Source organism: Pinus tabuliformis, chromosome 3_2 (assembly GCF_031772625.1).
Source record: "Pinus tabuliformis cultivar Carrire ecotype Pingquan chromosome 3_2, CPIR1, whole genome shotgun sequence".
Classification (NCBI taxonomy): Eukaryota; Viridiplantae; Streptophyta; class Pinopsida; order Pinales; family Pinaceae; genus Pinus; species Pinus tabuliformis.
The window spans coordinates 837,235,713-837,252,389 of record NC_142302.1 but is presented as its reverse complement, the minus strand read 5'-3'; positions in this window follow the sequence as shown (position 1 = coordinate 837,252,389).

Here is a 16,677-nt window from a genome sequence, read left to right as displayed (position 1 = left end):
TGGTAAAAAATGAGATATTAAATGCTTTTTTTTGTGGTAAGACCAATCATTTAGCTAATTTTTGCTTTAAGAAACAAGAAGATGAGGATATAAATAAATAGAGAAAGCACACTCGGCACATTGCCAATGGAGGTCACAGTCATGATATTCAATTATTCACAGCTGATTATTCTATTTCAGCTCTTCAGTAGGATGAGGCTGAAATATCATTAGTAGATTCACATGTGTCATCACATATGATAGGTAATAAGCATTGGTTCAAACATTTTGAAGAAACTACTTTTGCAGCTAGCATATATCTAGGTGATGATAGAGGTTATCACATGAAGGGGTGTGATGATATTTTGGTGATGTTCTCTCGTGGTAATATCAAGTATATTTAAAATGTGATATATGTACTTAGAATCAAGAAAAACTTTATCTCTATTTCTATGATGGAAGATGAGGACGTGCAATTCAAATTCTTCAGATCATACTGTGTCATAAAGGACAAGAAAAAGGAACGAGTTGCATGAGGAGTGCATGTGGTAGCCCTGTATAGGTTGAATGTCAAGAGCATGCCACACCAAGCTATTGCTTCAACACGATTGATAGCTGAGAATCTTTGGCATTCGTGATTCGGTCATCTTAACCTACAAGATCTCATGCCGCTATAGAGAAAAGGTATGGTTGATGGGCTACCTACTTTTCAGAATATTCATGTAGATTGTGATGGATGTGCATTAAGGAAAATGCATAGAGAAAAGTTTCCTTCGAGTGTTGATAGGAATAAAAGAGATAGTTTGGAGCTTATACATACAATTATATGTCGACCTATGCACACTAGGTTGCTAGGTGGTGCATATTATTTTCTACTAGGTCGCTAGGTGGTGCATATTATTTTCTACTCTTTAGTGATGATTGCACTAGATTCTCTTGGGTATACTTTATTAGAAACAAGAGTGAGACATTTCAATGATTTAAAGAAATTAAAAATATGGTGGAGAAGAAGACACAAAAATTCATTAAGGTTCTTTGCTCTGACTAAGGGGGAGAATACAAATTCTACTGAAATTTTGTTGGAATCATGGGATTATTCAATAGTTCACAGTACCTCGCACTCCGAAGTAAAATGGAATTGTAGAACACAAGAAAAAAACCCTTGTGGAGTGTGCATGAAGAATACTTCAAGATAAAGGTGCATCGAGTGGTTTTTGGGCTGAAGCCATTAACGCTCTAGTATAGTTGAAAAATAGGATTCCAACTAAATGTCTAAATTTTAAAAGTCCTTTTGAAGAACTTTATGGATATAATCCCGCAGTGAATCATTTGGAGGCTTTTGGGTCAAATTCCTTTTTCCATATTTCCAAGGAACATAGGAAAAATTTAGATCCTAAGGCCACAAAATGCATCTTTGTAGGATACTCCACTGAGTTTAAAGCTTATAAATTGTTTAATCCTTTAACTCAAAAAGTTTTTACGAGTTGAGATGTGTTATTTAATGAGTAGACTGAGGAAGGAAATAAGAAAAATAGCATTGAAGAGTGGCATATTTCATTGTTGATGGTAGAAAGCATTGAGAACATACAATAACAACAACAACAACAACATCAACAGAGAAGGGAGGACGCAGGTGATATAATCAATAAGTTGAGCTTTCGAAGGTCAGAAGTAGAAAAATTTGAGGTGAGTCCCTTATCAAGAGGATCTTGTAGGCAAAATCAACTAACAACCAGATTGAAAGACTATGCTTTAATGAAAAACATTTTAGATGCTATAGAACAAACAAATTATAAAGAAGCTAGTCAATCTCATGAGTGGACAACTGCAATGAATGAGGAATTTCAATTTATTATCAGAAATAATACTTGGGAACTAGTTGAATTCTATGAAGGGAAAATACACATAGGCTAAAAATGTATTTTAAAACCTAAATTTAATGCAGACAGGATTATAGAAAAGTTTAAAGCTAGATTGGTAGCAAAGGGTTATTCCCAAAAAGAGGGAATTGACTATGAAGAAACCTTTGCTCCTATAGCCAAATTGAATAGTATTAGAGTGTTAATTGTTGTGGCTACATAACATCAGTTGAAGCTACACAAGTTAGATGTTAAGTCTACATTTTTAAATGGTGATTTAAAGGAAGAGGTTTATTTAATCCATCATGAAGGGTTTGTTAAACAAGGGAAGGAGAATTTAGTTTGCAGATTGAGAAAGGCCCTTCATTGATCCAGGTCGATGTTGGTGGCCACCCACGTATCCCACTTGGACCCCCACAACTATCTCTTTCAGTTTTCCAGTTTCCTTAATTGTAGCACAATTTACTATTTTTAGCATTTTTTTGGGTCTTGAACTTCGAGAGTCATTTTGACACCCTAAACAACGCTTTCTGGGAAACTTGGGAGTAAAGTAGGTCCACAATCCTATCTTTCTAATCCTAAAATTGTAGTCCTCGGATAGATCTTTCTAACAAGGTATTATGTGAATCAAATGGAGATCGTATGCCAAAGTTACAACCCCGCAAAGTTGATATACCAATTTACCCAAAACGGGGCCAATTGTTTGGTGCTTCATCTCCTAGGGTTAGGTTTTTGGATGTTTAGGGTTTCACATTATTTCTCAAAAATAAATAGGCCTTTGAGCCTCATTGTGACATAGTTTAGAGGCATGTAGCCACCACATCTCTTCTTAGAGAGAAGCTACTATTACGCTAGCTGGTTTATTTCCATTTCTATTTGTAAGCATATTTCAATATTTGACACTAATGAAATGAGCTATTATTTATACTGCATCTATGTATTTATGGCTATATATGTAATTTGTTGCATTCATGTTTAAATCTGGATTAGTGGTATCAGAGTGGTCTGCTCTTTCTCTGTTTTTCTTGCATGTCCCCAATGAGGTCAGGATATAAGGAGTTAGGCCTTGAACTGGCCAAACCTTTGCAAGACCAGCCTCGCAAATCTTGATGGCCTCCCATGGCAGATGAAAATAAACATGAAGGGGTAGGAGATCCTTTCAAAATCTTGCTTGAAGAAGCCCTCAATTGACAAAGGAACACGATGACGAAAAATTTTCCCATATCCTTTAGCAGCTACACAAGGGTGACACATCTACTTCTAATAGCTACTCTAGAAATGCCACACTCTTTAAGGTACATGTTAACTTTGAAATCCCCATATTCAAGGGTTAGATAGATGCAGATGCCATAGATAAATGGTTAAATATGCTAGATGTTTATTTTTTTGTTCATGATTTTTCGAGTGAGGAAAAGGTCACTTTTACACTTCTCAAAGCAGCCCCCCAAGTCAAGGACTAGTGGGAAACCTACTACGAGCAAAATAATGAAAGTACGGGGTCACTATTTTCATCTGCATCAACTAGGAATTCATTTTGGGATATCATCAAGGAGAAATACTACCCTGTCAAGAGTTATGTGGACAAATACATACAGTGGACCATGCTTTGGCAGGGAACAGACCAAGATGTGCGAGAGTTCACAAACATTTTTCATAACCTTCGCAAAAAGTTGGGTATCAAGGATTTTGAGCTGCATTTGGTACTCAAATACCATGAATGCCTACATAGATACATCCAGGATGAGATGGAGTTCCTGAACATCTCCTCGCTCATCACGACATACTGTTATGCTTTCAAGATCGAGCAGAAGTTTAAACAAAAGAAGTGAGACTTTGTATCTGCGAATTCGAAGAACAAAGGAGAAAGTCAAGGCGGGGTGATGCAAGACAGCCCGTCAAAGCCGCAAGAAAATAACAACACTACGAAGTCAAAGAAGGACACACGAAAGTGGTGTGAGTTTGATAAGATCCCCACTCATAACACAAGTGAGTGCCGGACCAACTAGTCGTTGGTGGCCGAGTTGAAGGCTTTAGAATCAAATACATGTTTCGACCCTGAGTCAAACCTGACAAGGAGAATAAGAAAGGGAAGAAAATCATTGATGTGGAGCCCAACACCACTGTTTCCACTACCAAGGTCCAAAAGATTGAGCCCAAAGATCTGGAAGAGGGGAAGCGTCTTTTCCACTCACAAATGTGGGTGAAGGGTTCACTGCTGTAATTCATTGTCGATAGTGGTAGCCAAAAGAGCCTCATTTCAGTAGAGGTCATGAAGTAGCTAAGACTACCAACCATACCACACCGCAACCATACAGCTTCGCCAAGGATGAGATTTCTGAGTCCGCTAGTAGTGCCACCTTCTCTACAAAATCGAGCCCTTCACAGATGAGGTATTGTGTGATGTTACACTCCTTGCTGTTTGTGATGTATTATTAGGCCAACAATATTTGTGGAAGAAACATGTTACGTATGAGTCAAGGCCTCATGCTGTTATTATTTCTTTGTGTCTACATTATACACGATACTGGAGGTACGAAGTAGTATTCGCAATGACATGTGAAGCTATCTATCTCAGGAGTCTTCTCCATGATGTAGGAGAAGAGAAAAAAGAAGCAATCGTCATCAATTGTGACAAATAGATTTCCATTAAGGTGGAAAATAATCTAGTGTTTGATAAGAACAAGAAACACATAGATACTTCGTTTCACTTTGTGAGAGAAAAAGTCTAGTCAAAATAGATATATATTGAATATTGTAAAGCATGTGACAATATCGTTGATATTTTTACAAAGCCTCTTGGGAAAGTCAAGTTTGAATTATTTAGGGGGATGTTAGGACTTCAGGATAATCCTTTCTCCCTTAATGGGGAGAGTTTAAAATAATTAATATTTTATTTTATTAATGTAGAAATGGTTAGAGGGTTGTAACGTAACTCCTTAAGTTAGGATTAGGTCCTAGGTTATAGGAGCTTGTTCTCACCTCCCTATTATTTTGAGATGTATTTATCGTCTCATATTTGATTACTTCAATATGAGAGCATATGCTCCAGTTTTTGTAGTCTCGAGGTGCAGCTTGCTCACATGTGAGTTGTTGCTTAATTTAATCATTTCTTTTCTTTCCAGTTTTTCTAACAGGTAATCTCTACCAAATTATTTGGATTTGGTCAAGATGTAATTAAATTCCATTGGATGGTGATCCAGAAAGTGTCTTAGGTTAATATTCCTTGCCATCATCAACAAAAGGAGTACTAGTATCATTCTAACACTACGAGTGATATAGGGCAGCTTACAATAATAGACAATGTCACACTTATTGGAATTTCCTGAAGAGCTTCAATGGAACAGGAGCCGATGGACCAAATACTGGAAATATGGTTGAGTTCATACATAATATGTTAATATAGTTGAGTCCATAGATAATATGTTAAATTCCATGAGGCAACTAAGTGACCAGGTAGAAAAACAAATTTGGGCACATCTAGCACTATTGGATAAAAAAATATGAACCAACGGAAAGGAAATTTGAGAAACTGCAAGGAGCACTAGAGTCTGAGGTTCCATGGATATCACACTCACAATGGTGGAGGCTAGATATCAGCAGGGGGAAGTGGAATCTAGCAATATTCAAATAAGAGTGAGGAAACATAAGGAACAAGGCTAGAGAGAAGTGGAACAAGAACTACATTTTGAGGACATGAATGTCTAAAAGATGGAAGAAGATTCTAAAGCTCACCCTTCAATTTTCAAATAATCTCACTTGACTTTCATGAACATTCTATAAGTTTATAAGCATAAGTTGATTCTATGAGTATTCTATAATTTATATGACAAACATTTTTTCAGAATAGTTTGTAAAAAGTATCAGAATAGGATGGATTTTGTAAAGGTTCTAGCTTTGAATCCCTATTTTTATAATAATACAATGCTATTACTAGGTTTTTTAAAATAAAAAATCATGTAACCAACTAATAATTAATGACAATAAAGTATTTTGAGACATTAGTTTCAAATTAAATTAAATTAAAGTATTCCAAGACATTCTTTTTAAATTAAATTCAATAATTTAAGTATAAAATTAGAATATACATTAACTTTGATTTTAAGCTTAAAAATTAGATAGTTTTTAAAATTATTTTATACATGTCTTCACTTTCATTTCGTTACTACATAATACATTTTTCCTAAGCTTATGAAATGAGGTTTTAACAAAATAAATACTGTTTATCTACTTTCGACAAAAAATATAGAAAAAATAGAATAATGCAAAAATATTATACCAACTTTTTTACACAATAATTTTGAATAAAAACAGTTCCAAAAGTTGTTAAATGAGCCATTCCATTTATCTCTTGCTTAAAAGACAAACGTTCCTACAATATAAAATATTATTTGTATAACTAATTATCCTTAGCAAATGAGTTAAGCTCTCTAGAAACATGAACAAGGATAAAACTTCAAATCTTCTCTTAACATTTGGAAATTGATTCATCATAAATTCTAACATTAAGTTGTTAGAATTCCAACTTTAAAACCAGTTTTAAGCAATAATGATTTAGTGGAAAATTAATGTAAATCCAAAATCCCTATGTGATTAGGGGTTAAAGAGCACCCATTTACTTATTAAAGCTCTAGTAGGAAAAATGCTATGGATTGTCATAAAAAATGAGATCATATGGAAAATTATTCTTATACAAAAATAAACTGCTCTAAGAACTTCCTTCAAATAGATTATAAAGGAAAGGAGGAGTGGAAGGAAATGACAATAGCCTTTCAAGCCATAGCCTCTTATTTTCCATGGAGAGTGGGAGTGGGATCTCAAGTAAGAGTGGGATAAATTCAATAATGGGGTGTGGTAGGAATCTTCCTCCTTAACAAAATCACACAACAGGTATAGGAATTGAAATGTTCACATTAAATTTAATTGAGAACCTAGGTAATTCATTCCTACCGTTTTAAGGTTGGATAAAGGTAGTCAATCTTCATCTAGATGGAAATTTGGCCCAAAGGTGTTGTCACTTTGTAGTAGAAATTGAGAAGCCACATATAAAATTGAACAATTTCATGAATGTATTTTTCACATCCCTCATTGCAACGACATTAGTCCTGACATAATATAAAAAATAGGAGATTTTTCTTTTATTTTCATTTTTAATTCTCTTTCACTCTCAATATACATTATTGTTGTATTATTCCTCTTTTTGAAGAAAAATATTATTTATTTTACTGTTTAAAATATAGTATAAATTTCAAACCATATTTTCAAATATACATACATGAAAGTCTTTTTCACTTAGCCTTTTAATCACTTGTTGACATTTATATTGTCATTTTGTATTTATATTGTCATTTTGTCACTAAGAGATTTGTAAGTTTGAGCTTCATACGATACATATGTTACAACAGTCATGTAAATGTTACAACCTTAAATTCTTCACATCTTCTTTGGTTAACCTATAATTAATCAATGTGATCTTTGTCACATAATTTTGTAACTCTTGTAGATTATTCCATATATGTGAAAGTTTTCTGATGGTTATAACTTTATCGTTGGATTTGGTAACGTATTCATAGTGTCATAATTTATATTTCAACCCTACAGATTTATTTTTTAATTACAATGGAAGCTTCTCGAGACTCCATATATCAATTGTTGGATGATACCCTATCCTTGGTTCATCTAGACTATGCACATGTCCAATGGCTCGATTCGACAATGGAGGCAATTCTTGTCACGTAGAGGTGGTAACCACCTTTAGCCTTTCCATCCAGATTCATTATTTTCACTTCTCGTTTGGAGGAGAGGCCTTCAGTTCCTAAGGTTTCCTCCATTGAATGGTAAACTACAATTTTGGTTTTAACGGTTAATAGATTATCATAAGCCATCAATCTATGGACATTGTATAACTCTCGGTTGTTAAATTTTCTACCGGGAAGATAAAAATACCTGTTTATTACATTCATGTTGAATTTTTACCTCTTCCATCATATCCAATAGTGGTCACGTTATGTTCTATTAATTGGTATGCTTGACTACTGTAAGTTCTTTATCTTTATTCCCTTCTCATTTCACTAAAAAATTGGTACAAGCCCTTATTATGATTTGACTCTCATTCATCAACTAAGACAACCATAGCATTATAGGTGGGTTCTCTCTCCACGCTAAGTCTTTGAGAGACACAATCATAATTCCTACAACTTTATTTTCATTCTCTTTCTTTCTTCCATTATTTTTCCTTAAATTTTATAGTTTTGTTTTCTGTGACTAGGGGGGCTCTATGGGATGAAATCCTATATGGACTCTCTTTTCTCCACCAGTAGATGATTAATTCATATGTTTTAAGTATTACATTTTTTTTCCAACACCCCACAATATAAGGCCTAATTTGTATCATGACTTTCTACAGGTTCTTAGTGGGGCTAGTACACATTCTAAAGTTAACGTTTAATAATGTCAATTGTACCTTCCTTTAATCAAGTATTTTGGGTTTAATTAGTCATTATCTTATCTGATCTCAAGGGTTTTTTATCCCATTGCAGGCCACAACATAATATCTAGATAAAAGTATTGACCCTAATTCTCTTTTACTTGACTGTAATGTAGGAGATTAGGGTTTGGGCCTTTCATATTTTTTGTTTTCATTCAATTAAAATATGGCCTCACCATGGAGGCATTACTATGTCACTGTAAAAATTTTCCCTTTATGATTATACAACCATCCACCCTTCGTCAACTATATAAATCTAGAACCCTTTTTTCTTGCACGTGTATTGGACCTGTGGTGAAAAAATAATATTTTTTTTTGGCGTGATGTTGCATGAACCTATTTTTTTTCTAAATTGGAAATAAATTATAGTATTCATGGTTTCTTAATACATATAATTAAAAAATTTCTGTCTTAAGATTATTTTCTGATCAAGTAAAATTTCGCTCTTTTCCATTTCTGGTTCAGTTTATATAGTGTTGAATAAAAGTCTCGTATTTACAATAGGTAATACAATACTAATTGCATCATGGATTTGTTTTCCTTAAATATTTTCCTTAGAGTAATGCATTCTTCTCACATCAGAATAAAGGGTGTTTATCCTAATTTCCTCACCAGAATTTTTGAAGAATTATTCTATACTACTATGACATCTTTGTTGTTCGCTTCGTGAATGTTTCATGGAAGCGATTTTATAAATATTTGTTTTTTCATATTTTTACTTTGTAAAAAATCATTCTTATGAGGATAATATGTATTTTTTTTCTTTCATTTATCTATTTAAGTATGTACATGCAATTTCCTTACTATCTTCTGTTCGATTTTTATTTTAGTTTACTTTATTATGAGGATATTAATATTTGAGCCTGTATGGAGTGGTGAGTTTGTATCTAACTAAATAGTGAGGAACTAACCTCGAGCTCCATTTTTTTTTCAAATACAATACCCAGTTTGATTGGTATATTTTTTTTGTAAAATAATAGCTAATTTTTAAACAATTTAGTTTTTGTTATTTAATAACCTTCCAAGGCCTGAATTATATTATGATTCACCTTTGTTTAGATTTCCATTTTGGTAGCTTTTCTTCTTTCCAATGTAATTCCCTATGTATACTACAATATTTTCTCCCACATACCAATAGACATAAATGTACATGCAATGTTAGTTTTGTACATAATTCTCTAGCTTACATTTTCATTGACACATATAACATTGTCATTTTTTATCTATGAGTAAAAGTGTGTAGTCTAAAATTTAATTATAGAGAATATAAGTTAAGAAAAACCTATCTATAATATTTGAGGGAATAAATAAATGGCTCTCACGGTCCACCCAACCATAAGGTTACTTGCTACTTAGCTACTCCTGAGCCTCACCCTAAATTAGCTAGATGAATAGACAATTCAACTTAATAGAGAATGTCTTCGCTACAACAATTTTCTCTCAATGTACTACTAAAACAAGGGCTTCCACCAGTATTTCACTCCCATTGGTGTTGTTTGAAAACTCAATATTCTATTTTTCACAATAATCACAATCAAGAATAGAGTTTGGGCATTTATCTCCTGCCCTTCTCTGTTATTCCTAGAGTATCAAATGTGTAGTTATTCCTCCTCTTCTTCTGTTTCTCTCCTAGAGGTTTGGTTCCCCCATGAGAATATGTCCCCACACACACAACCCCCGCCCCCCCCCCCCCCCCACATTTTTTTTTATCTTTTGTTTCTCTTATTTCACTGCCTTCCTTTGTTATGTACCAACTTTCTAATTGTTTCTATGACTCTGAAGGTTTAGTTCTATATGGAAATATTTTATTTTTTTGTCAAAATATCTTACACTATATGATTAATCAGTCATCACTTCTCTTTATAAAATATGAAAAAAAACTTTAAATAAATTAAAACATATACATTTTAATTTTAATTGCAGTCCAACTTAAGAATTACTTAAAATAGCTGAGTCATATGGTTGGGGATATTACACTTTTTCCCCTTTGAAGAAACATCTTCCTAGTGTTTTTACATTCCCTTCTTCTTTGAAATTATTTTTTTGGAAATCCTCTTTGATTGCTTCCAGTCTCTTCAAGCCCAAAGATATTCCACAATGTTTTTTTTTAGCGTTCACTTACCTTTCCTTCTTTTTGGAGTAAAACTAACTCCCTTTTCAATCCCACACTCGATTTACAACATGTTGTCATCAATGGTGTACGAGAATCATTAGTTGTTACTTATGTACCCAACAAGGGTCAAAACCATGTACCGATAATCTTATCAGCATGCTCGATAACTCATCAAGGGTTGGGAAATTCCATTTAATAAAAAATAGCATCCTTAGAGTAAGAATGTTGACGATAGCAATTTTTGCTTTTGTTTCTTGGTACTTCTCCAATCGATATGACAAAGGCTCTGGACACCACCACGTCGTTACATAGTAAACTTTCAAAATACGGAAATATCATTTCCATTTGCACTATTTACATACTGACAATAACATTCTAAAGACCATTTATTTTTCTTTCGTTTTATGGAAACAGAAACTAGTGATTTATCTCATAGTTATTCACTTACTTACACTTTTGTCTCAATTTTAGATGTTGAATATGTATTACTTAGGTGTTATTAGAGTTTAACATAACCTCCCTTTTATGTCATTTTCATGATTGTTGTATTGCTACCTCTTTTTTCCAAGTGGACTTAGCTATGTTCATCTTGTTTAATTTTCTATTCTCTTTTAGTTCATAACCAAGAGTCTATATTGCGACATTTCAACAATTTTAGCTCCGCACGTTTCTTACCTTTTAGATTGCACATTGTTAATGAATGTTATACACTATTGTACTTTCATATACAACTATGGCGTTTCTCCCTTTTTTTACTATAATATGCAATTATTGTATCACATATATTATGTTAATATAGTATAGTTATCCTCCTCACTTTACGATACCTTTTCGGTATTTATAATAGTTAACAAAACAAATAACTCAACTGGAAAATGTTAGGTTTTGATATTCCTCTTAATAGTAGTGGATGTACCTCATAGAGATAAAAAAATGTTCCATGCTAAACTGTTTCCATGTCGTAACTTTATACAATTTTGTTGGTTTTTCCCAGGAAATTCAATTACCATCCATCTTTCCATCTTTTGGCTTCAACTAATTCCATCTTCGGTTAATTTTCTATTTATTAAAAACTATCTAATTCACATTTCCATATACACATGGAATAATACAATAATACTCATATGCACATGTACTACAGATATGGCTTAGGAAAACCAGATAAGAAAAACTGGTTGTGTAGTAGATCAGTGGGGAATCCCCTAAAAAATTATCATGATGAAAGTTTTTTTTGTGTATCCCGCACATATTCTTTCCTAAAGACTTGACAATTAAAACCACATGTGTATAACCCATATTCTCTTTCGTGGAAACAAAAAGAAATCTCATTTATTCTTTTAAATATGTCTAGGTCAAAAACTATTCTATCGTGTATTTTTTTTTTTCATCATTTCAGCCATTATGCCATTATTCAAATTCATAAAAAGAAGAAAAAAAATTCCATATAGACTAAAAGAAATCCTGGTCACTTTATGCAATTTTTCTTAAACTATAGGTGGCTTTTCAGCCATGACAAACATTGTAAGAGTTGTGTCATAGTTGAACAACGAGCACCTAGGGTGGTTTAATAGCCTCCACAACAAGCACCCTAGGATCACAATTTCAATATAATCATAATAATCACAAACACATTACTTTTATTCCAAGCATCCACAATCAAAGGAAATAATTGTAAATATCAATGATTCATGCTCTCTCAAGTGATAGTTTAATAATGAAACTTTCAAAAGTACTAAGAGAGAACCTAGCTCTTGAATCATCAAATGGTCAATAACTATGTCAAATACATACTATCATATCTCATGCTAAGGACATTCACAAGGTTTATAACACTGTAAATGAACTATATTGTCTGTACTTCCCTTTCGAGCACTTAACTCTTTTCTTGTCAGGATGTACATAGAATCTTTAAACATACACATAGATATTCCATTTTTAGCACAACACTTATTTGATTAGTTAGCTTATTATGCTATGAAAACCATACTGGGAAAAATAATGCTCCTCCCAACTAATGGTAATTTTTTTCTACAACCAGTTTGAGTGATTTTCACACTCAGGATAGTTCCATGACAATGACCACATTTGTTCTAACAAAAGATTTCTCTTGGAAGTATCCTACCTATGCCCTCAATAGTGTCATATCTTTTATAGGACGGTTCCACCAGTCTTTATATTCCACATGTGTTTCTTGGAAACTACTATATTTCTATCCCATAGTAATTCAAACCAGATCGAGGCACATGGCATTTATCTCCAACCACTTTTCTTTGATTAGTGAGAAATGTAGAGATCAACAAGTCACTATTTGGACCTCCTTTGGCCTTTCACAATTGTACACAACTACCTTGCATGTGAAATGATGTTTAACACCTTTTCCCATTGCAATTACATAAGTTGACTATATACTAATTATCATTGAAGAAAAAAGACCATTTATTTACACCATGCATCTATTCATGATTCTCTCAATGTGAGTGCCATAAAATTAAACGTAAATTTGATAGGTATTCATGTTGACTTCTCATACAATGAAGGCTTTTTTTTTAATTACAATATAAATTTACCATATCATGCATACTCTTTCCAGAAGAAGACTAACATAATCGTGCATCCCCATTCATTATCTTCCCACAATAAAAACTAACATAACATATATTCTTAGTGTGCATGAAAATGCATAAGAATCTCTCAAGAGAACTAACCCAACAACCATCATTTTAGAGTGCGTAAACAAATACTCCCTTCAAAAATGAAACTGGTACCATAGTTAGTGCAGATGGTGAACAATTATTATATCCCTCTCATTGGTAGACTAGAGGACATAGAATTGGATGTAGCAGGGGTGTGCCCATACAAATTTTGAAGTAATAGACATCATGGGAGATATAGACCCATACCGAACATTGTTTGGGATACATTGGGAATTTGAAAACTATGCTATAATTGACTTGAAAAATGAATTGATGACTTTTGAGATGGAATGAGTTAGGATGACTCGGCCTCTAGACCCATATTAGTGACTAAGATTCATAGAACTAATAGATTATATATAAGAGATAGGGATGGTAGATAAACTCTAAATATGAACAATAGGAAGAAGGGAGGACTATGTTAACACAATAACTGAAGGGTCTATCACTTGGTACAGAATTAACAGTTTAGAGGCTAACTCAGAAGTCACTTGGGATGATTGGTAACAAAGTGCATATGAGATCAACACTAGACATTGCGCCACAACCTGCTGGGTCAATTGGATTAGCATTGAGGTATGGGACTTCCCTTTGTTTATTGGTATAGACTCAGTAAATGTTGGGTTGTGTTATATTCTTTCTATGTAGTTAACAGGGGGTTTGAGGGGTACCCATAACCCCACTTGATGGGGTCCATGGCAATGCCCCAGAGATTTTTTATTTTGGACCCTATGTTAGGTTGGGCGGACCCACCTATGGTTTTGTGCATGACCTTCACACATGTTTTTTGGACGCAATGGTTTTCGGTCCATGGTATTGGATGCTTCAGCATGTATAAATATGTATTATAACATTGAAAGGAACATAATGAAAAATCAAGCTGGTAGTCCCGTTTTTGGGATCTAGGGGAAAATCTCTGTGTATATTTTTTTTATGTGTTATGCTCTCAAATTTTTAGTTTTATGTGTTTTAGAATTCATATGCAGGTAATTTTTGTATGGGGTTAAAACCTACATTTTGAATGAGAGCTATTTTTGGCTTCAAGGGGACAACTTTGTTGCTAAGGGGTTTCACTCGGGCCTGTGGTAGACCCTGTTCAGTGGGAGATCTGTGAGATTGATTCTCATGGTGAAAGAAGATGGCAAGTGGTTGAAAGATAGAGATCGATAAATTTAATGGTTAGAGTTTTTAGTTGTGGAAAGTCAAGATGGAGGATCTGTTGGTGGATAAAGATCAGTGGATCACAGTAGATCTAGGTACTAAACCAACGAGAGTGACCGATGAAGAATGGAAGAAGTTGGATCGGAAGGAAAAAAGCACAATATGATTGTGTGTCTCATAGTGAGTATTTCTGAATGTATCAGGGGAATCTACGACAAAGGCTTTGTGGGAAAAGTTATGGACTTTGCACCAATCTAATTCTCTGGTGAATAAACCGTTCCTACACAAAAATCTATATAACCTTAGGATGAAAGATGGAGTCTCGGTGACAGAGCATCTACATGAATTTAATATTGTGGTAAGTCAACTAGCATATATTGATATTAAAATTTCAGATGAAAATAAGCACATCATTTTGTTGTGTTCTCTACCAGATTTGTGGGATAGTCTGGTTATTACAATAGATAGGAATGCAACTACCTTATAGTTTGATGAGATAGTCTCATCCTTGCTGATGGAGGAGATGAGACAGAAAAATATGGAGAGCCAAAATGGTGATGCCTTTTCTATACGAGGACGGTCCCAGAACGGAAACAAAAATAAGTCATCGACTGGGAGATCTAAATCTAGAGGGAGATCTAAATATTCAAGAAAACCTGTAAAGGTGGTGTGCTAGAAATGTGGAAAGGAAGGGCACTACAAAAGGAACTGTAAATCTAAAGCTCATGATAAAGGAAATGGATTTGATGATGCTCCTTCTACGGAGGTGAAAACCACCTCAAATGAAGGTGGGGATGTGTACTTGGCTTCTTCAAGTACACATGTAGATCAGGAGGCATGGTTGATTGACTCAGGTGAATTCTTTCACTTCACTCCCCATAGAGAGTGGTTTTGTGATTATGAGAAATATGATGGTGGTGATGTCTTCTTAGGGGATGGAAAGAAGGCTAGAATCATTGGTCGCAGAAAAGTAAAGTTGAAGTTGCAAGGTGGAATGGTTAGAACACTTCCAGGGGTTCTGCATATTCCTGCATTGGCTAAAAATATGGTTTCTGTAAACAAGCTAGATGATGCAGGTGTAAAAACAATGTTCAAGAAGGATACCTGCAAAATGGTTCGGGGAGCACTGGCATTGATGCGGGGAGTTCAAATTGGTACTTCGTACAAGCTCCAATGTAGAACTATTATTGATGGGTGCAATATTTCTATGGTTCTTGAAAGTGGAGGAGAAAATCTAGTGGTCTCTAGGAAGAAAAATCGGGTGAGTTTTCCCTCTCGTAGTAAGAGGGCGAAATAGATATTAGAACTCGTGCACAATGATGTGTTTAGACCTATGAAGGTTCCATCACTCGGTAAGTCAATATACTATGTAAACTTTGTAGATGACTTCCCAAGGAATACATGGATATATTTCCTTAAGAAGAAATCTGAAGCTTTTGACAAGTTTAAAGGATTTAAGGCTCTCGTGGAAAATCAGACAGAGAAGAAGATAAAGGTGTTGAGGATAGATAATGGTGGAGAGTTTTGCAGTAATGAATTTGAAGAATTCTGGAAGAAGTGTGGTATATCACGACAGAACACTACTCCATATACACCTCAGCAAAATGGAGTTGTGGAAAGAATGAACAAGACGTTGATGGAAAGGGAAAGAAGCATGCTTAGTGGTGCCGAGTTAGGACAAGAATTTTGGGCAGAGGCGGTGGAGACAACATGTTACCTCGCCAATAGATCACCTTCATCAGCGTTGGAGGATAAAACTCCACAGGAGGTATGGACTGGTAAGAAACCCTCTCTTTCACATCTAAGGGTATTTGGATGTGATGCATATGTACATGTTCCAAAGGAGAAATGAACCAAGTTGGATAGTAAATCTAAAAAGTGCATCTTTATTGGGTATAAGGATGGCTTAAAGGGTTATAAGCTTTGGAATCTAATATCAAGGAAGGTTGTGCACAACCGAGATGTGGTGTTCAGAGAGGTGAAATATGTTATTAGATATGAATTCCAACCAAATGAACCTGAGAATATAAAGTTTGAGCTAAAGGAAGAATAATCAGACTCTATAGTAGAGGAGGAATCAGAAGATGAAGAGCCACAAACTCCATGTGTGAGAAGATCAGTTCGAGAAAAAAGGCATCCATAAAGGTATAGTCCATCTGGTTTCTACTCAAATTTTTCTTTATCTATTACTAATGATGATCCCAGAACTGTGAAGGAAGTAGTAGATTCAGAGGATGGAAAACTCTGGAAAGAGTCCTTGGTTGATGAAATGGCATCTTTGCACAAAAATGAGGCTTGGGATTTGGTGGAGTTGTTAGTTGGAAGGAAACCCATTGGTAGCAAATGGATGTTCAAGAATAAGACAAACGTAGAAGGAAAGGTGGAGAA